Source organism: Pinus tabuliformis, chromosome 3_1 (assembly GCF_031772625.1).
Source record: "Pinus tabuliformis cultivar Carrire ecotype Pingquan chromosome 3_1, CPIR1, whole genome shotgun sequence".
In the NCBI taxonomy this organism is placed as follows: Eukaryota; Viridiplantae; Streptophyta; class Pinopsida; order Pinales; family Pinaceae; genus Pinus; species Pinus tabuliformis.
In genome coordinates, this window is record NC_142301.1 from 368,881,636 (window position 1) to 368,903,400 (window position 21,765).

Below are 21,765 nucleotides of genomic sequence, written 5' to 3' on the forward strand. Positions count from 1 at the left end.
CACCCATGGTGCCTCAGACCTGCGACTCTCTCCCAAGGAAACTGCACCCTAAATAGAGATAAACATTTTCATAAACTTGACTCTTGACACCTACGTCCTTGCCTTAGATATCCACCTTTTTCAGAGGTGTGGATGATGCACTTGGATGTGTCGAAATGTGGTGAGAGGACACCTCTATATATACAATTCAATGGGGGCTCATGGGACGTGACCATTAGGCTTGATGAGTCGACATAAGGATGAGGCCGACCTTATAAATTTACTTGAGAGAACATAAATTCGAAAACCCATTTTCCTTATCCAAATTTGGCGATCTTTAGATCGATTTTGGTCTTATCGAAGAGAGGAATTTAATGTTGCAATAATCTTTCCCACAGGAGCTGTCCAAAGTGGAATTTGGCCCTATTTGCCAATTTTAACAAACCAACATGATGGAGTCTAGCTAGATTAACCCTCCATTTGTGCAAGGAAATTTTGGGTTGACAGACTTACCTTTTATAGGACCTAGTTCATTCTAACAAACAAGAAATGCTTGAGAATCAGTGCCCCATGTCATTTTCAAATGCTGCAATGGATTATGAGTTCTCCGACAATGTTCTCGAGGCAACTGTTACAAAAATAACAAAAAATTATCTTTGGTCATTTCACAGAGATTGTTTTCCTTTAGAAACAGAGAGAGATTGTTTTTACAATGCCTTCTTTTGTTTGTGGCATGTAAGTAGATCTTGAGAGTAATATAGAATAGGAAAACCAGTTGGTCAGCTTGTGATAAAGGTGAGTAACTACTTGGATACCAAATTCTAACCCTGCCACATTCTTCTAAGAACACTGGATCCAGAAATCTCCAAGGCTTCAACTACACTGATTATTTCATAGAAGTTGGAAGAACCAGAGATGCCATGGATGTGTAACTGTTAACATTTTGAAGATGATAGCATGTGTGCCTTTCAAGGTTCATCACCAATCATAGTGCAAACAACAAATTTTACCACTAATATAGTTCCTCGGTCATGGATATCAATCAAGCCTAGTTAGCCTTGCTTGGTAAGGAGATGAGGCTTCATGTTTTCCATCCTGTTTTCCCCAAAGAAAGTTATTCTGCTAGTTTAAATTATTCATTACTTTCCCCTTTTACAAGCAAACACTTGGCAAAAAAAGGATTTCACAACTGGGAGTGTTTTGTAGGATAAAGGGAAAGGTAAGTGGGTATCCTAGTAGTAGTTGCATTGGTCTTATCATCATTACAACACTTTTCATATGGGTCTTCACAACAGAGAATCACCATTACACTTTGTTGATTTATAAGCAATGATTTGGCTGAGTGACTTGGTGCAAAGTCACTACGATATATGTCATTTATAGATCAAGAAATGTCAAAAGATTTGCCTTGTATGGATCATACTAGAATAACTGAATTGTTTTAGAGATATGGGAATGACGACCTTATATTGTTTGACCTGTCAGAGATAGCAAACCAATGCCAAAGAAAGAAATTACACATTATATATGATAAGTGGGATCACCCATGACAATCTTTACTTCAACCTAATCTAGGTGAATTCGAGGGGCCTGCTCTCATAATTACTTTTGAAGAGACTGTGCTAAGTATGGAGGAAATATGCATTCTCCATCTTAATCCTCCATGGAAACTTCGAGGTCAAACCCTTAGCTATGGCTTAGGCTTACTGAGTTGTTACTTCCTATGTGACCTTCCATTGATAGTTTCTGATGGATTTCTTTATTTATTTGATCCTTTGGGTTTGGTCCTTAATACGTCTTTGAACCCTGGTCATTTTATACCTTCAAGATCACCAAGTGCAAAAATGTATTATTTACAAGGTAAAAATTTGCCTGGGAGGTTCCAAGATCAATTTCTTCCACTTTCTGTTAGCAAAACTCTTTCTTGGGGATCATCTGATTCTACAATTATTTGTATGCCTTTGAAGTCTAACTCTACAAAAGACGATGTCGAAAGTGGTGATCAAAGAATCAAATGATTATTTAACAAATTTAAAGATCATGGTTTTGTTGTATTGTTGGTTTTTATGTCAGTTGAAAAGGTGTTATTGTCAACTCGAGAAACAGGATTATCATTTCCATGCCACAAATATGCTGTCTCTATGGGTCCCACATTTTCCATTCTAAGGAGTTTATTTCTTGAAAAAAAAAGTGGAGAAAATTTCAAATATCAAATCTATCTAGTAGCTCAAGTGTTGCGACAAAATTGCATACTATAGATGTATGCATAGTTGAAGATGGGAGTGAAATTACTGACAAATGGCTTGTTGCCATTACCCTTGGCTCCAGACAGACAAGTGTGGCATTGGATAGGAGGTATATGTCTTACAACTTGGCTCAAATTGCTGGTGTTGCTACAAATGTGTCCCAAAATGGAAAAACTACGAGGGTTTGTTTAGATAATTGCATCTTATCCCCCCTTCCATTGAATTTCTCAGTCAGCATGCTAGTGACGATCATTGTATGTTTTCTTAGATGCCACAATGCAGGGTGATATCTATTTAAAAATGAAGCCTTCGTAACTGCTTTTAAAAATAAACATGACACAATCAAATTATTGCCTCTTGGAATAAGGAATTGATGGCTTTTGTTCACGATTCCTATGTGGAATTAATGGTGGAATTTCAAAAACTTAGAAAGGATCCTTTAACTTCACGTGTGGACTTATTTGTTGCTCAAGTTGTGAGTGGGATCTTGCAGATCTCTATTGATAAAGTTTATTCATTATGGCCACGGGAAGCCAAAAAGACTATCTCCTAATAAACTTCCATCTATCGAAGGTTTTATGAGTACTTCGAAAATTCGAGATGTTGAGTGGCAATGTCTGATAAAGGGAGTTATAAGGCCTTTTTACTCATGTCTTGTTGAACTACTTGTTTGGCAAAAATGTTGTTGTTTGCTTGTGTTTGTGCTATGCGTAAATCTAACAAGTGTTAGATTTTCTTCACCTTGCAATGTTGTTATTGACAACATGCTTCTATTTTGGCTCGAAGAAATCTAGCATGTACTAGATTTATTTTCACTACAATGTGGTTGTTGGCAATATGCTTTTGTTTGTGCTAGAAGTAAATATTACCATGTGCTAGTTTTCTTTTATCTAGAAATGTTATAATGTGTTTGTGTTTGTGCTAGAAGGAAATCTAACATACATTAGATTCCTTTCACCCTTTTATGAGTTTATTGACAATGTGGTTGTATATGTGTTAGAAGGAAATATAGTGTGCACTAGATTTCTTTCGCATTGCAATGTTGTTGTTTGCAATTCAATTGTTTGTGCTAGAAGGAAATCTAGTATGCGCCAGATTTCCCTCACCTTACAATGATGTTATTGGCAATGTGCTTGTGCTAAAAGGAAATCTAGTATGTGCTAGATTTCTTGTGCCCTAGAATGTTGTTGGTAATATGTTTGTGTTCTTGCTATAACAAAATCTAGCATGCGCTAGATTCTTTAGCCCTACAATGTTATGTGTTTGTGTTTGTGCTAGAAGGAAATCTATCAAACCGGATTTCTTTTGTCTTGCAATGGTGTTTTTGCAATATGCTTGTTTGGGCTAGAAGTAAATCTGATAGGTAGTATGTTTCTTTCACCCTACAATATTGTTATGTGCTTGTGTTTGCGAGAGAAGGAAATCTAGCATGGGTTAGATTTCATTCACCTTGCAATGTTGTTATTGGTGACATGTTTGTGTTTGTGATATAAGTACAAATATCATGTTAGATCTAATTCACCTTGCTATATTGTTATTTGAAATATGCTTATGTTTGTGATAGAAGAAAATATAGCATGAGATAAATTTCTTTTACCCTACAATATTGATGTTGGCAATATGTTTGTGTATGGTGGAAGGAATTCTAACATGCACTAAATTTATTTTTCAATACACTATTGGTGTTAGAAACGTACTTGTTTTGTACTAGAATAAAATCTAGAATGCAATAGATTTCTTTCGCAATGCAATATTGTTGTTGGCAACAGGCTTGTATTTGTGCTAGAATGAAATATAACTTGCATTGGATTTCTTTTTCAATGCAATATTGTTGGAAAGGTACTTGTGTTTGTGCTAGAAGGAATTCTATTACACGTTGGATTTCGTTTGCCCTACAATGTTATTGCTGGCAATGTGCTTGTGTTTATGCTAGAAGTAAATCAAGCATATGCTAGATATCTTCCACCCTGCAATGTTGTTTTTGACAATGTGATTGTGTTTGTGCTAGAAGAAACTCTAGAATGTTAAGATTTCTTTTACTTTACAATGTTTTTGTGAGTAATATGCTTCTATTTATGTTATAAGGAAATTTAGCGTGTGGTGGATTTTGTTCACCTTATAATATTATTATTGGCAATGTGCTTGTGTTTGTGCTAGAAGGAAATCTAGCATGTGCTAGATTTATTTGACCATGTAATGTTGCTTCTAGCAATATGCTTATGTTTGTAGTAGAAGGAATGATATTGATTGTTAGCTTTCATTTGAGGTGCAATGTTGTTGTTCGAAATGGGCTTCTACTTGTGATAGAAGGAAAGCTAGCACATTATATTTCCTTCATAATGCAATGTTGTTATTAGAAATATGTTTGTCGTTTTGCTAGAAGGAAGGTTAGAATGTGTTAAATTTCCTTCATCTTGCAGTTGAAAATGTGTTTGTGTTTGTGATAGAAGTAAATCTTGCATGTGTTAATTTTTTTTTCGCAATGCAACATTATTGTTGGAAATGTGCTTGTATTTGTGTTAGAAGGAATTATAGAATGCACTAGATTTCTTTTTCTTGTGCCAAAAGGAAAACTATCAAGATTTCACCCTCACCAAGGTTAGTGCTCTGATATTATTCTTGGCAGTGCATTTGTGATTATGCAAGAAGGATACCTAGCGATTAGTAAATTTCTTCTAGACACCATTACGCTTATGCAACCAATGCTCTAGGAGTGACATTGTTTAAATAATCACAATGGTTAGAGTTATAGCTTTTGATGTGCCTTTTTATTGAATTTGGAACAATTTATGAAGATCAATGATAGTGCAAAATAATCGTATATAAATATATGTTATTGTTGGCACTACATTTGTGCTTGAGTTGGAAGGAAAGATAACGATATAGCTTTCCTTTTGGCACAAACACAATAATCCAATCATAATTATTTGATCCATGGAGAATAATGTGAGCTTTGTATAATTTTGAAGTTTATGAATAAATGTCTTATTGAGGTATACTATAATTTTCTTCCAATGCAATTTCTTTACTTTTAGAATAAAAATGAGAATTACCTAGTATTTGCTGTACCAAAACTTTTATTTGGAAGAAAACCTCTAGTTTGGCTTTCGATTATCAAGTTCAAACATCAAACATCTTTACTAAGTGAAATATAAATATAATTTCTCCTTCTCATGGGGATTTTAGACATCTTATGTAGCATCGATCTTGGAATTTCTTATATTTTCCAAAGGACCATGTTTTGGTTCTTCAACTTCTACAAATTTCTTATGATCATTATTCATAAGCATGCATCAAGACTACAAGTGTCATTTCTAAAGTTAAATAGGAACTTGGTGGTTTGATACGAGGTTATATTTTTCATTCTATGATACTATCTATATCTCTAATTGCCTGGTCTTCATATTTTTTGTTGGTGTAATTTGTATGTAAAGTAATTTTTGGTAGTAGGCACTAGATGGTGGGAAACAATGTTTTATTACATACAATATGACTACCATACTATTTAAATTATTGCATCTATATTACTCTTTTTGTAAGTTGTGTTTTTGCGAAAATATAAAGTCACACTTTACATGGTTCAACCTTTTAATTACATGTTACGATTTAATTTTTGTTATAGAATTGATACAAGCTACAATGGAAAATATAATTTTGGCAAAAGGGGACTATGTTGATCTCCTTATTAATGATCAGGTCATTGGGCTAGGAAGGGTCGAATCTGCAGAGTCTAGAACTTATTATGTCAGAGAAAGGGTTAATGCAGGTTATGTTACAATTTTGATAATTGGTATCACTCAACCACATTTGATTGATGAGGATGTTAATGAAGGGGACATACATCCATGGAAGATCATAGATTTGAGGCACAACACAGGTAAATCAAAATATTGAGGCATGTGTTAAATATTATTGATAGTATAGTAAATGTTTTATTAAGTAAATACTAACCTTATTTACATTCGTTTATAGGTGCAAATGTTTCTTCTACATTTTCTATTGGAGACAAGGTAGATCTTTTGCAACATGGATTGAAGTTGGGTGAGGGCTACATATTCAATACAAAGCTTGGGCATAAAGTGCATAGAAATATGGTAAATAAAGGATGCATAGTGGTTCAAATTGAGAAGGTGTTAAAACATGATGCTCCTCTACCACATCCAACAGGATTTGAGCATACATTAGGGGGTGCATTGGAATCTTATGAGATTTGGCGAGAATCAGATTTGGAGCCTCACTGTCATGATCAGGCTATAAATATTCCCCAAGATAGGGTTAGATTCATATGTACAAAGGTTTCTCTTACACATGAATGCATGGGAACATGCATGTGCATTGCCAAAGGAATGCTAGTTAATGTCTATGAGGAGCACATTGTTGAGGGTGAAACACTAGGTGAAATGGAATTTGGTGTTTTTTTAGAAGAGATAGATGGAAATTGTGAGATATAAAGAATTGGGGATAAGTCTATATATTGTTTGGTTAGATGGCCAATAAATAAGTTGGTGGACAACAAAGGTGTGATATCAAGGGTCAAGGAAAAGTTCAAGAAGCCACCCAAGGAAATGGTGATATGGGATGTTATAGAGGACACAAATCCCTTAAACAAATGGGATGGGTATCTTTGTAATGAAATAGATAGAAACTCAATTGATATGCATGTAACAAGGCCATATAAAAGGATTAAACGAGTTATGGCTACAAAAAAGATTGCAAAATTTCAAACAAAAATAGATGAAGTGAAAACAATTCGACTTTTGGCAGCAGGTGTATGTTGTAGAAAAGATTGTCTTCAACATGTGGATCGGAAGGCCATTGCAGGTGCTAGGAAGGGTATGAGACAAATAAATAAAAATGGTATTAGGGAATTTGTCTTGAATTCACTCATGTCAAACACAGTCATGTGAAAGTGCCATGGCCATGGCCTACCACCTATTGCTAGAAATGTAAAGGACATGATATTTAATGGGAATATTATTTGTAAGAAAGCCTGGTATAAGATACATAAGATTCCTCAAAGCACATTCTATAACTACCAACATTATTTCCAACATGGATAGATCAAAGTTATTCATGGGAACACCAAAACATGCAAAGCATGAGCTCACACAAAGGTAGCCATAGAAATATTGCACAAAATTGGAATGGATAATTCAGAATTTTCACCAAACCAAACATGTCAAGTTGAAGAAGATGAAACATATTCTCCTTTAAGATTGCTTCCTTCGACTTACACACAAAATTCTTTGTTAAAAAATATCAATGAGGCTCTTCAAAAGCTCAATTACCCATCAATATCACAATCAACAATGAGCAAGCTGTGGGATACTAAGCTTCGAGATGTGGCATTTTCAAAGAACCCCAACTTCAGTAAATGCAGTGAATGTATTGTGTTGAAAGCACAAATGAAGTCAGAAACTACAAAAGAGTTGGAAGAAAAGGCAAGAGGTAGGTTGAACAAACATAACAAGATTGTTATGTGTGGAAGATAATGCTACTATGCCCAAGTAATTATGTTAGAGCGGTTTCCAAAGGAGTATTTGAGCATTATCCATGATAAAATGGACGAAACAAAGACTTCAATCCCAAGGCAATGTGTCAAATCAAAATCTATTGTAGGAACAAATTTAGGTTTGCCATTGACAGGTATGCTTACACATGGGCATAAGACAAGAGGTTTTGGTCATTTCTCTTTACCATTTGTACATATGGGATCACAATTTACTATTACATCCCTTGTAAAGTGCTTAAGGGACCTTGAAGACTCACAAATGGATATGTATGGTGGTCCACTTTATGAAAGTGGAAGTTCAAGAAACCCACTTACAAATGCATTACTTGACACCTCTATTTACTCAAAATGTCAAGTGTACAAGGATGATTTTATATCTCATGGAAGATCAACAAGTCAAAATGTTGACTTTAAACCTCTTCCTCGACATTTGTTGTTACAGTTGGACAATGCAGCAAGTGATAATACGAATTGCTATCTTTTGTTGTCTCATCACTTTTAACTGCACTTGGTGTCTTCATCATTATTGAGGTTGGGTTCTTGCCTGTGGGGCACACCCATGAATACATATATGGAACCTACATAAGAATGTCTTCCAACCTCAAAAGTAAAGATATATACTCTTAACTTGAAATGATGGATACATATCGCATAATTGAAGAAAATCGAGTGTTTCCACCTATACTTATTGACAAGGTATATGACTTCAAAAGTTTCCTTAATGGATACACCAAGGAGGGAAAAATGCACTAGTTGGACATCTTAATGTCCAATACTTCCAATTTCTTGTACTCAATGATGTTTCAATACTAAGGTACAAAGAATCAATTAGAGATACTAAGTGGTCAGAACAAGTTGAGTTATGGAGATGATGAAGGTCGACCGATAATTCCCATAGGGAAGACATCTTTCTGAGCTTCCAAATAGAATGATGTCTATTTAAAAGAACTAAACGAAGGGATAACATCATACATGAAAATGTGGAAAGACACTATCGGGAATGAGGATTCACCAATTGTTATAGAGGAATGGAAAAATAAAGTAGTGTATTGGGAAAGAGTTCTTGATACATTAGATGGAATCTATAATGATCATAGAATAATAGATGGAAGTGATTCATCTTCTGAGGATTTCTAGCCCAAGAGAAGGCAAAGCATTGATGTTGATTGTAATGCACTCCATGTAATCTCAAGTATTATGGATGGAGATTTTGATAATGCGATAAATGAACCAATATATGTTGGATCCAAATGAAACAAGCCAAAGCCAACATTCAATCCGATGATTGATGTTGAGAAAGGAAGGATGTTGCTAGTTAGATCAGGAAATGAGGATGCAGAAGAGATGATTTGGATGGCAAAATCCCTCTCAGATATCTTTAGGTATAATGAAATTGAGAATCTTCATGTAAAGGTTGACTAGTCGAAGCCTATGTAAGGGAAATACAATGGAAATTTTTTAGAGCAATATTGGATACCAAATCTTGATGACATAGAACTTGGTTCTTTCTAACTAATACCATAGTGTGGGCATGGATGCCAAAGAAAGAACATTGCAAGAACAAATATCTTAAGATTAGGTTTATATGATTCATGAATGTAATTTTTTTTTTGAAGGATCTATTAATATACATTCAGACACACTTTTCAATATTTGTTGTATATAAAATATTATCTTCATATTATTTTTGGAGTTTTATATTATTTAGTATTTCAATGTGATCATGTGTTGATACAAATTACATGACATTGCCATAAAATATTTAAGTTTCCATAAAATATTTAAGTTTTCAAAGCTTTATTTGACCAACATGACTTCTCACCATATCAAATATGCATAATCAAATTCAATAATACACTTAAAAACATCTTCTAAACTTGGTCTATTAAAACAATAGTGGGGTACCTAATTAGTATTCTATTTAATATAAATCATTTAAACACTTGATGAATAGATGCTAGACACTTGTAATAATGTTTGAAGTGAGTTTTCCTTAATATTCCTTATTATAATTGATATAAATCAAATTTGCTATTTTGTTGCACTCTAATTTATAAAAAAAATATTTTGATCATTGAACAACACACCTAGACTTATAAAATATTTCCTCTTATAGATTTTGAAGTGGTACCAACATTGTACTATTATAATAAATTTGTACTCAACTTAGGAAAAGCAGTTAGTGTCAATTTAAAATGGTCAATAATAGTAAGAAAACAATATTAATATATTGTTAAAAAACTTTATAGGTAACAATTTTTTTACAAAATCTATTATTCATGAGTCAAATTTAATACATAAATATAAATATTAATGATAATAGAAATAATGTAAGGAATCTAAGTTTTAAATGAATGTTAATATGTTCTTTTCAATACAATATCCTTAAACACTACAGGAACAAAAACTAAACATTTGTAATAAATAGTTTAGTCAATTTTCTCTCTTTCCTCTTGTATTTGAAAATAATCAAATTGTATTACTTTGTTACTATTCTAATTCGTGATTGATTTTAATCATTAAACTGATTAGTAATTGAGTTGAGAGGCTCATCCTACAACCTAGTATGAGGATATGTGTAAGTTTGTCTGTCTGTTTGTGCCCCTTTAAAATAAAAATTATGTTTTAAATAGAAAAATAAAAAAATGAATATGTTGTAAAGTAATTACAAGAAAAAAAATAAATTGTGAATTAGATGTTTAAATGTTATACTTTTCAAAAATATTTCAGCTAGAGATTCAAATAAACTATTTGAAGATCTATATTAACTAATTTATGTCAATTTCAACTTCATATATATCTATATATATAAAAAAGAAGTTTTTATGGTTAAAATTTTTATTGGTCTTATGTATACTCTATTTAGCATTCAAAAATACAGTTTCAACAATGAAAAATAACACATTGTATTTTACACTAAAAATGTTTGCACGTGAAGAAATTTGATCCCTACATTCGTACTTAAGATGGATCTATGTTGGTATATATTGGACGCATTACTATGATCATTTGTCATTAAATAATTTTATACTTAATATGTATCTTGCATATTAATCTATTATTCATTAAGTAAGCCTCAATCAACTTAGTTTTTAACACAAAAGTACAAATAACAACTAAAAATAAATTATGCTACTATTGCATTCAACATTTAATATGATCCTAAAAAAACATTTCTCCTCAACTCTAAAATGGTGCAAATTTCCTACAATAGTATGAAATGATAATGGTGATAATTATGATTATCATCCACTAAGACCAAATATGGTATATAAGAAGGCAAAAAGATATTACCCAAAATTATTTCGAATTTTATTGTTATGCTCAAAAAGCATTAAAAGAAGTGTTCAAGCTCATCATAATTTTGTTTAGTTAAAAGATCAAGAAGGTTGGTAGCATCACAAATATTTTGAAATTTAAATCCAGTATGAGTATAAACTCGATGATCTGTGAGATTTTTTAAATCTTCAATGGTATTACTAGTGTTGCAAAGGTGATAGACTTTTAAATTGTGCCAACATTGTCTTAGTAATAATTGTAACTTAACACATACATGATATTTACTATACCAAATTATAATGAAATGGGTTAATAATAGTAAAATACACATCATTCTTTTCATAAAATAACCTTAACAAACTTATATTTTAATACAAACCATAAAAATATGAAAATAGATAATGTAAGGAATCCAAGATTAAGACGTGAAAGATTTGTTTTTGCAAGTTTATATGAATTTGTTTAATAAAGTTTATCATGATAATTTTTTTCACAAAAAATGATGAATATCTACATTAAAATCAGTGAACTAAGTGAATGTCTAATTCCCCATTTTGAAAAAACTTAATCTAGTTAAAAGTTATATATTCTAGATCCATTGAATACTTCCAAATTTAATGAAATATGTGTTAGAGGCTAAATTCTAAGGCGTTGATCTATCTTTTCTATCTTTTCTTGAGTTGGTTTCATAACACTCCTTCAGCTGTATCTAGTGGGATAACTACGCATAGGGACTTTTTCTCAAATATCATCTTTTGCTTCTTTAACTTAATGAATCCATTCATATCTGTGGCCCAATCTATTTCTAACAATGCGGGGTAAGGGTTGTTGTCATCCACAATTTCTATTACATCAAAATCTGTTTGAGTGCTCACACCTTCGATGTCCACTGTGAGTCCTTGCAATCTCCCCATGGGCAAGATTTTTTTTTGGTTTGCCATCCATAATTGAATTAGAGACCACTGTAATGTGGGCATGTCCATGCGTTCCCATGTTTGTTTAGGTAGCACGTTCGCGTCCAACCCTAAGTCCAGAATTACCTAATCCATCTCATAGTCGCCAATCTGCGCCATTAATCGCATTTCCTGGCCAGTGCATAGAGCATGTTTTCCCAGTTTCCTAATTATGCGAGGTTCACCCGATCCTGCGCACCTAGTTATCAGCTCCTGTAATCCCTTGTCTGCCTTATTGTCGCGTAGCAGCTTCATGCATGTCTCTAAATAGGTAGTTAGCATAGAGGGATCCATTTCAAGCTCGGGTTGATCCTTAATACCTGAAGTAGAGACTTCTGTGAAGCTCTTCTTAGCTTCCATAAATGTCTCCTTCACATGTTCCAAGTCAAACTTAGGCTGCTTTGTAGGGGCCTTGCGAACCCATGTGTCTTCCTCGGTTTGTATCCCCTTATCTCCCCATGTGGTTGCACCACTTCTGAGCATCATGTTCACATTGGGGTCTTCCTCGCGCACTTTGGATCTCATCATTTGGACATTCTGCATCGGCAGAAGATATGCTACCCTTTTCTCATGTATCTGCGTTATCAGCATAGGACAATCTATCATTTCATGATCGAATTGTTCACAATAAGGGCACGATATTCTAGTCAGATTAGTATAGTCACGAGCGTAGTGCCCTGGTCCTCCGCAGTTATAGCAGATTAGTTGTCTGCGGCCCCTTCCTGGCCCCATTCCTCCTCATCCTCATCCTCGCCCCTAGAAACCATCGCACACTATCACTGCGGCTGGATCCTGGCCTCGCACCTCAGTCTGCATCCTATAGTTAGGAGTTCGATCCATCAACAATTCATAACTCCAACGGTCTCGTTCATCGTGGCCCAACGATCTACAAAAATTACAAAATAGCTGCTAAGGGTTCTGGGTAAACTTTCACAGTAGGTGATAGTTGTCCATGGTGTGCTTTCCTCCCACCTGACAGATCGCACACCAGAGTGTGGGCACTGCGCTTGGACCCACTTGTGCCTCTGGTCTTAACGGCATTGGCCCCCTTGCCAAATAGTTCGCAAAAATCGGGCAATGATCTTTATCGTGGCCCTTCCCTGTACATTTTATGCTCCACACCTCTTCTCGCGCTTCTGGCCTGGATGCCTTATCTTGTTTCAAAATTTGCATTTCTAAGCATAGGTTTTGTAGTTGTGTGTGGATATGCTGAACTCCCAACCCAGGATCATGTATTGGAGTTTCATGCAACCTCATCGCTATCTCTAATGCTTCAGCTTGGGTTGATATATTTTACTGCAATAGCACCATCCTTAGATGTGGTGTCAAAGACGCCACAAACCACACAGAGTGTTGTGCGTCCATCAGCGTCATGTTAGCCTCACGGATTGTACTCTTCAGTCTCTGATCTAGGTCCCAAGGGGTTTCACCTGGAAGCATCACGATCTCCTTGAACCTCATGATTGACTACGTCTCTGATTTCGGCTGGCTAAGTTCTTTGTTCAATGCATCTTGTATCTCTATTATTCCCACATTTGGATGATCACTAGAGTGTTTTATGTACCATGTTAATGCGCGATCCTGCAGCGCACTTACCAAAGTTGCCTTTTTGATGTTATCATATGTAACGCCTTGGGCTTCCCATACTGCCTTTACCATGAACCAAAACTGATTGGGTTCCTCATTTCCTACACCTCTAAATACAGGCAACTTGATCGCACTCAGCATTCCAACCCTCGGTGGTGGCAGAGGGGGAGTGGGTGAAGATGGGGTTGATGTAGGCAAAGTGGGTGATGGTGTGGACAGCGTTGGTACCAATGGAATGTGTTGCTTTATCAACTGGATCATGCGTTTTGGAGAGAACCCAGCAAGCTCCTCCTCGCTTCCTCGCGACAGTGAGATCAGGGGACTATTCTCTATTCCTTCAATCCCTTGATAGCCTCTTCCACTCCCTGTTACCCCAGACATTAATGGATTCGTATAACCCATTTTCCACATAACAACATTTTAATCCAGGTATTCAACGATTTGATGTGCTTACCCCGGGGTCCCTTAAGAAAACACAGCTCTACTTTGTTGTATCTTATAGTTGTGTTTATCACGAACTCAGTGATAAACCCTCCTATTATCCGATCCAACCAGTGATCTACTTCCTGTGTGATTTTATCTTCAGATGCCTCTAGTCTGCACGCCAACTCTGGAGTCCACACAATGGGCTGTTCCAGTCTAGACCTTCCTTGATGGTTAGCTAGCCTTGCGATCCACTCATACAGTTCTGGCGAGAAGGATGTGAAGAATATCTTGTGGATTTCCATGTATATGTAGCAGTCCAGCCACCTCTCCTCACATATCTGCAGAATTTTGTTTTCCTGTACCACAAACTCACGAAGCTTCTGATCCAACCAATCTTCAAGTTCTTTCTTCATAGGGTTCCATTGTTTCGACATCAGACATCCCTTAGGTAGATCCTGGTCCCAACAACGAAACCATTTGTTGGCTTATTGGGGCCTAACCTAGGTTCAGAAGTGTTTTATCCAAACAAATCATGCACTACCGGCCCTTTCGGCAATAGTCCACAGAACGCGGGATAAAGTCTCACTCGAGGTAGTAGGGGAGGGTGCTAGAACTAGGTTTCTACACCCTTGGGATGTCTTGATGACTTCTGAAGTGGTCGTGTACCAATCTGCGCCCTCGCGCCACTCTTGTACTGCTATCAATCTTTCGCGACGAGGTGCTTCTTAAATTCTTATTATTACTGAGTTTATTAAATATCTTATCTAAGTCTTATGGTCATATTCAAGAATTCAACAATAATAACCAGTGCGCACCATCATAATTCTTAAAGATAGGCATAAACTCATATAACATATGCATAAACCAGAATATAAACAAATCCACAATATTTCAAAACCAATGCAATAATTCAGAACCAACTTATCTTTATTAATGTCTTTGCTTCAGTACAATCTGTTGGCATTATGACACAGGCTTGGCACTATGACACATGTGTTTTCCTTGATGGCAATTCACTCAGATGACAAATCATAGTTCAGGCTCTTAGAATGAAGTAAAAAGAGATATATGTAGGTTTCCCTTGATCAACTTGCGTATACACATGGGTTAGCCAATGAAAAGGCGCGTATTCGTATACACGCACTTTCACCCAAGGAAAGGCACGTACATGTTGGAGAATTTGGTTTTCATCCATGGTATTTGGACCATGGTATTTTGACCCATGGTATTGGTCTAAGGTATCTTGTCCGAAGTGTTGACCCCAGGTATTTGGTCCAAGGTATTGATTCTAAGTGGTTTTGGACCATGGTATGGAATAAGGCCTAAGACTATAAAAGGAGTAGGAGATCATTAGGAAAAGGTACTCAAGTAATTGAATATCTAATGAAGAGCAAGATCTAGAATATTGGTCATGAGGTTATGGTGCATAGCTGGATCTGAATCAAGGAAGAACCTGAGCGCTTGAAGAAGGATAAGTTCTATTGATGGGTCAAGATCTTAAGGCTTGAAGAGAGGTATCTTTATGTGGTTTGGATCTTTTATCTGAATAATTGGCACATGTCGTAATCTTTAAATCTAATGATCTAGGTATAACTGATGTCTGAATAGTTGTAAAAGTTAAACCATCTTTTATAGATTTGTACATAGGTTCATTACAACAAGGGCACGTATACACGCTGGTTCAACATTTCAAAATAGTGTATACGTAGGTTTGTCTTGAGCAAAGTGTGTATGCACGCAGGTTCGACACATTGAAGTAGCGTACACCTCATAAAATATGTTTTAGCTACTTCTGTTTGCTGTTGCAGTGTTTTGGGTTCTGGCTTGGGTTCTGGTTACTGTTACTGTGTTCTGGTTACAACATTCAGAAAAGTGATTGTTTGATTCAGTTTTGGTTGGTGCAAAGGAGATTGGTTGATGCAGATATATTTAATGTTTGATTGATGTTATTGATGGATCTAGTCTGAAAATTTATGAAACATGGTCCCTGGAAGAAAAGAGAAGGTTGTAGCCTTCTGTAGGTCAGCACCTACGTACTAGTAAACACATCAGCTAGTACAAGAGCTAGGGGGTTGTAGCTCCCTTCCAAGAGAAGCTGGAGAACAAGAGAAGGTTGTAGCCTTCTACAGGTAGAAGCCTGTGTACTGGTATAAGGCTGCACCAGTACAAAATTTGTAAAAAGAAGTTTCTTATTAAAGAAAGATAGAGACGATTGCAGCAGGTGGTTTTCACCCACATTGGGTTTCCACCTTATATCTTGTGTTCATGTGTGTGATTGCCTATTCTGCTTGCTACACCTAATTACTGGTTATATTGTTCTGATACATAGATTAGTTATCGACTAACTAAATTATAAGTTTGCGAGGTATATGTTGGTTTCTCTAAACACAATTGCATATACACGGAAGTTTCATTAACAGAAGTAGCGTATATAAATATGTTTATGGAAATGAAATATTGTTAAATTGCTAATACTGATTCACCCCCCCTCTCAGTATTATTTCCAACACAATCCACTTCCTGTCCTACACACATAGCAACAGGGGTCCGCGCACATAGCTGCGGAGCCTCTATCTAACTACTAACACCCATGACTTGGATTTACAGACTCAGAGCCAATTTTGCTTTCACAAACCCATAATACATCAGATCTCTTCCAAAAAACTACCTTCTATCTTTAGAGCCTCGCTCTATTTATACATTCCTATGGTCTGCGGACCATGGGCAGGTTGACTCATTTTCTATTATTTTACATTATTTTTGGGCGGACAACCCTTTGACTCGACCTATTACATTTCACACTCCGTGCACTTCGCGGAAATTTTTATAATATCATTACCCTAAATTATGGGCTTTAAGCCCAAAAACCATTACACGGGGCCTCCGCTACCCAATAGGAGACTTGTAATTGATCATAAAACAAGTTAGAGGAGAGTATTCTATGAATAATCCTAGACTTAACTAATACAGAGAAACTATTCTAGATCTGATGAAGGAACTTCTTGAAATTGGTTTTCTATTATTCCTAGGAAACAGAACATGCAAGCTCACATTTTGGCTACTTTTGCTAGCACTTGCAGAATACCTTTTCAACATAATCTCCAGTACACTGCAGAGGTAAGACACAGGCCTGTTATACTTGACAATCTTAAATATTGGCAGGTTTTTCCACAAGATTCTCAAATATATGATTTTATGAATGTTGAGGGAGAATTCCAAAACTGTAACATAGATACTGATTGTACAATAGATGACATCATAGATAGTGGGATAGATATAAATGCAGTAGATGTAAATAAACCCACTAAATTTGCTAAAGTAGAAATAGAAGAAATAATCAATGATGATTTTGAGATTTTAAACCTTAAAAATAACTTTTTTCCTAAGGGATTAGTCGCATTAGAAGATTTGTTTGATTCAAATGATGTGGCTAGAAAACAAAAAATGGAGCCTTTAAGATCAGACATAGAAGAATGTAACCTAGGAACAGAAGAAAAACCTAAGCTTATTAAATTATCCAAAGCATTACCTCCAGCTGAAAAGTTGAAATACATAAGTTTGTTTAAATAATTTCAAGATGTCTTTGCGTGGAGATATGAAGACCTTAAGTCTTATGACACTAGCATTATTCAACATAAGATACCCGTCAAAGAAGATCAGAAACCCTTCAAACAAAAGCTTAGGAGAATTAATCCAGCTCTTATGATATTAATTGAAAAAGAAGTAAAAAGGATGTATGAGGCACAAATCATAGCACCAATTAGATACTCAGATTGAGTCTCTAATTTAGTCACCACTAGAGAGGAAAGAGGAGAAATTAGACTCTGTGTTGATTTCAGAAACTTGAACAAAGCATCACTGAAGTATAACTATCCCCTCCCTAAAATGGACCACATTCTCCAGAGGGTAGTAGGGTCATCCAAAACTTCATTGCTTAATGGATTCTCTGGATACAACCAAATCTTAGTTCAACCAAAGGATCAAGCAAAGAATTCTCTCACCACTCCATGGCGAAATTTCATGTATTTGAAGATGCCCTTTAGATTGATGAATGTTGGAGCAACATTCCAAAGAGAAATGGACATAGCTTTTGCAAAATAAATCCATGAATTTTTAGTTGTTTACGGAGATGACATCACAGTGTTTTCCAAATTAGATAATGAACATCTAGATCATTTGAGAAGAGTTTTTTATTAATGTAGAAAATTTGGCATTTCTTCAAATCCCAAAAAGACACTCTTGGGGCTAGAAGAAGGTAAAATCTTAGGACACATAATTTCAAAAGTCGGCATTAGAATTGATCCAGCTAGAATAGAGGCAATCCTAAACATCAGTCACCCTAGGAACATTAAAGAATTGCGATCATTCTTACGTAAAACAAATTTTCTTAGAAGATTGATTTCTAACTTAGCAGAACTAATCAGAGAATTGAATAACATATTAAAGGAAGATTCAACACTTAAGTGGATAGTAGAGGCTAAGCAGTATTTTGAGGCAAACAAAGAATCCCTTACTAAAACGCCTATCCTCACAAGTCTTGATTTCAAAAAAAAAATTATAATTTTCTATTTTGCTTCAAAACACACTATTACAACAATCTTGTTGCAAAGGAATGATCAGGGTTATGAGCAGCTTGTTGCATTTTTCGATAAATCTTTGAGAGATGCTACACTAAAGTATAATATAATGAAAAAACAAGCACTTTCTTTAGTGAAGGCTATTAAATATTTCAGAGTGTAAATTTTATACTCACACATTATTGCATACGTTCCAAATTCAGTAGTAAAGGACATTCTAACACAGAATGATCCTAAAGGAAAGAGAGGCAAATGGATTGCCACTATTTTGGAATATGATATTGAAATAAAGCCCACAAAACTAATCAAAGGCCAAGGTTTAACTAAACTCATGGCTGAATCGAACTGTCAGGCCTTAGATATAAATTTCATTAGTGCTCTAGATGATCAAGAAGAGATGGCGACTCCACAAATTAGTGAAACTTTTTTAGTTTCACCTTGGTATACAAATATCATATTTGTTTTACTAAATTTACTAGCTCCTCTTGGTTTATCCAAAACTAAAGGTAGATTCTTGAAAATGAAATCAATGAAATATTGTATCATAGACAATGCTTTATTTTTGAAAGATAATGGTGGCATTTTGTTAAATTGTTTATTAAAATATGAAGATGACAAAGTCATGTAAGAATTTCATGCAGGAGATTGTGGAGGACACCTATACTGGAAAAAATCTGCTGATAAGATTTTAAGGGCAGGTTTTTACTAGCCTACCCTTTTTGCAGATGTCAAGAAATATGTGACCTCTTGTCACAAATGCTAAATCTTTGAAGGAAAGAAAAAGCTATTACCTTTACCCCTAAAACCCATCTCCACAGAAATCCCATTTCAGCAATGGGGTCTAGACTTCATTGGTGAAATTCACCCATCCTCCTCAGGCCAACATAAATGGATTTTGACAGCCACTTATTACTTTACTAAATGAATAGAAGCAATCCCTTCTAGACAAGCCATAGATTCTGTCATCATCGCATTCCTTGAAAACAATATCCTTTCAAGATTTGGATGCCCATAAAATATCATTATTGATAATGCAACTGCTTTCAAATCTACAAAGATGGTAGACTTTTGTAATAGATATCACATTGCCCTTGGTCATTCCACTGCATATTACCCTCAAGGAAGCAGGCTTGTAGAATCCTCAAACAAAAGCCTTGTTAATATAATCAAGAAACTATTAGAAGACAATAAGAAGACATGGAACAAAAATTTGGTTAATGCCTTATGGGCAGACAGACTCACTACGAAAAATTCCATTGGTACCTCTCCTTATCAACTAGTATATGGAATGGATGTCATTTTTCCATCCTCTTTAGGAGTACCAGTGATGAAAATGATTCAAGAACTGTAGGTAGAATCCAATGATATCCAAAGGAGGGTAAATCAAACCATACATTTGAAGAAAACCAGGGAAGAAGTCTATGTCAAATCCCAAGTGATCCAAGATAAAATCAAAAATATTTTTTACAAGAAAACCAAAGATGATGATTTTTACATAGGTGGAAAAGTACTCAAATGGGCTTCCAGAAGAGAAGAAAAAGGTACACATGGGAAATTTTATTTCCCATGGCAAGGCCCTTATATCATTTATGGTTACAGAGGTAACAATGCATTTTTCTTGAAGTAGTTAGATGGAACAGATCTACCAGGTGGACCAGTCAATGGTAGAATGTTGAAGCATTACTTTTCCCCAGATTAACATTATTTCATTTGTTTAGATTGGATTGAATGATTATATTTTGAGGTTGAAGCCCAATGCAAAGGCACTAAGCTTTTGAAAGGTGTAGCATCATATGTATGAATATAGCAGATCATAGAAAAGCAATCACAAGGCAAGCACAATCAAAGTTTCAAAGGCTATTGATCTTAAAGTTCTTGACATTTCACCAGAAAATGCCATCCCCATGTGGAGCCACTATTAGGGTCCTATAATGATAGGATTCATAATTTTGAATTGGCTATGATCAGTCTTGTAATATTATACATACTTTTTCTTTCTGCAAAATGTTTTCCCATATTAAAAATAAAAAAAATGTAAAGAGGGTATTTCCTAAAAGAAAAATCAAAGGACTAAAATAAAATGATCAAAAAAGAAAATAAAATATGAACCCCACCAAAAAGAGATAAAAAATAGATTCTGAAAGTGATGCAAATTCAAATGCCACTACTTTTTACTTTACTTGGCAAAATAAGATTGTGTGTAGCTTGTCAAAAATGCCACAATCCATGATGGTCAAATAGTTTAATCTTGATAAATTCATGCTTTAAATTTCATGCTAATACACAGAGAATAAAGATCTAGCCAAACCATTTAATCTTGGTAGATCAGTAGTTTGGTAGAGAATATTAATGAGCTCAACAGTTTAATCTAAGTCATTGGAAGTTATAAGATTAGAATTAGATAGTTTTCTTATCAAAGAAAAAGAAATAAAGGGCCAGCAAGCTCAAATGCACCCAATTAATGAAGAGAAAATGCTAGGGTAAATAAAGGGTAGCTAAAAGAGGTTTTGGAATGAACAAATTTGCCAGCTCAAATGCATCTTCATTATGCTTAATCCTATGTTTCATGTGCAGGAGGAATTATCAAAGAAAAAGGACATTCACAAAAAGTCATATATTAATTTTGGTATTTACCACAAAATTTCTATATATTTTTGGCCCTGAATACTAAAGCTTATTCACTAATTTCCCCTCATTTCACTAAACCCCTACATGTCTAGTTTATTCATTCCCCTTCATTACCCCTTCATTACTTCTAATTCTCTAATATGTTTTTCCCCTTATTGGTTCCAAAGGACCCTTCCCTCTTCATTTCCACTTGTAAAAATATCCCTACCCCTTCATTTTACCTTTCCCCTTATTTCATCTCATTTTCCCTTGTAAACCCACTAAAACCCGCTTATCCTATGTTTAAAAAGTTAAATGTATCGGGCCCCACTAAAAAACCCTCCCTGACACCCTTTTAATTCAACCCTTATATTATTCTAACATATAGTCTCGCTTTATATATTTCAATCCCCCCACTTTATAATTCCCCGACCCTCACAAAACCTTTGTATATATTTAACCTGTCGCACCACTTAGCCCCAGGCCCTGCCAATCAATCCTTGACTCATCCCCCATAACTCTGCAATACGATAACCCTCTGATCACCCACCTCCAAATTTGATGGTCCACATCCCATATTGCACGCTCCCAAATCTAAT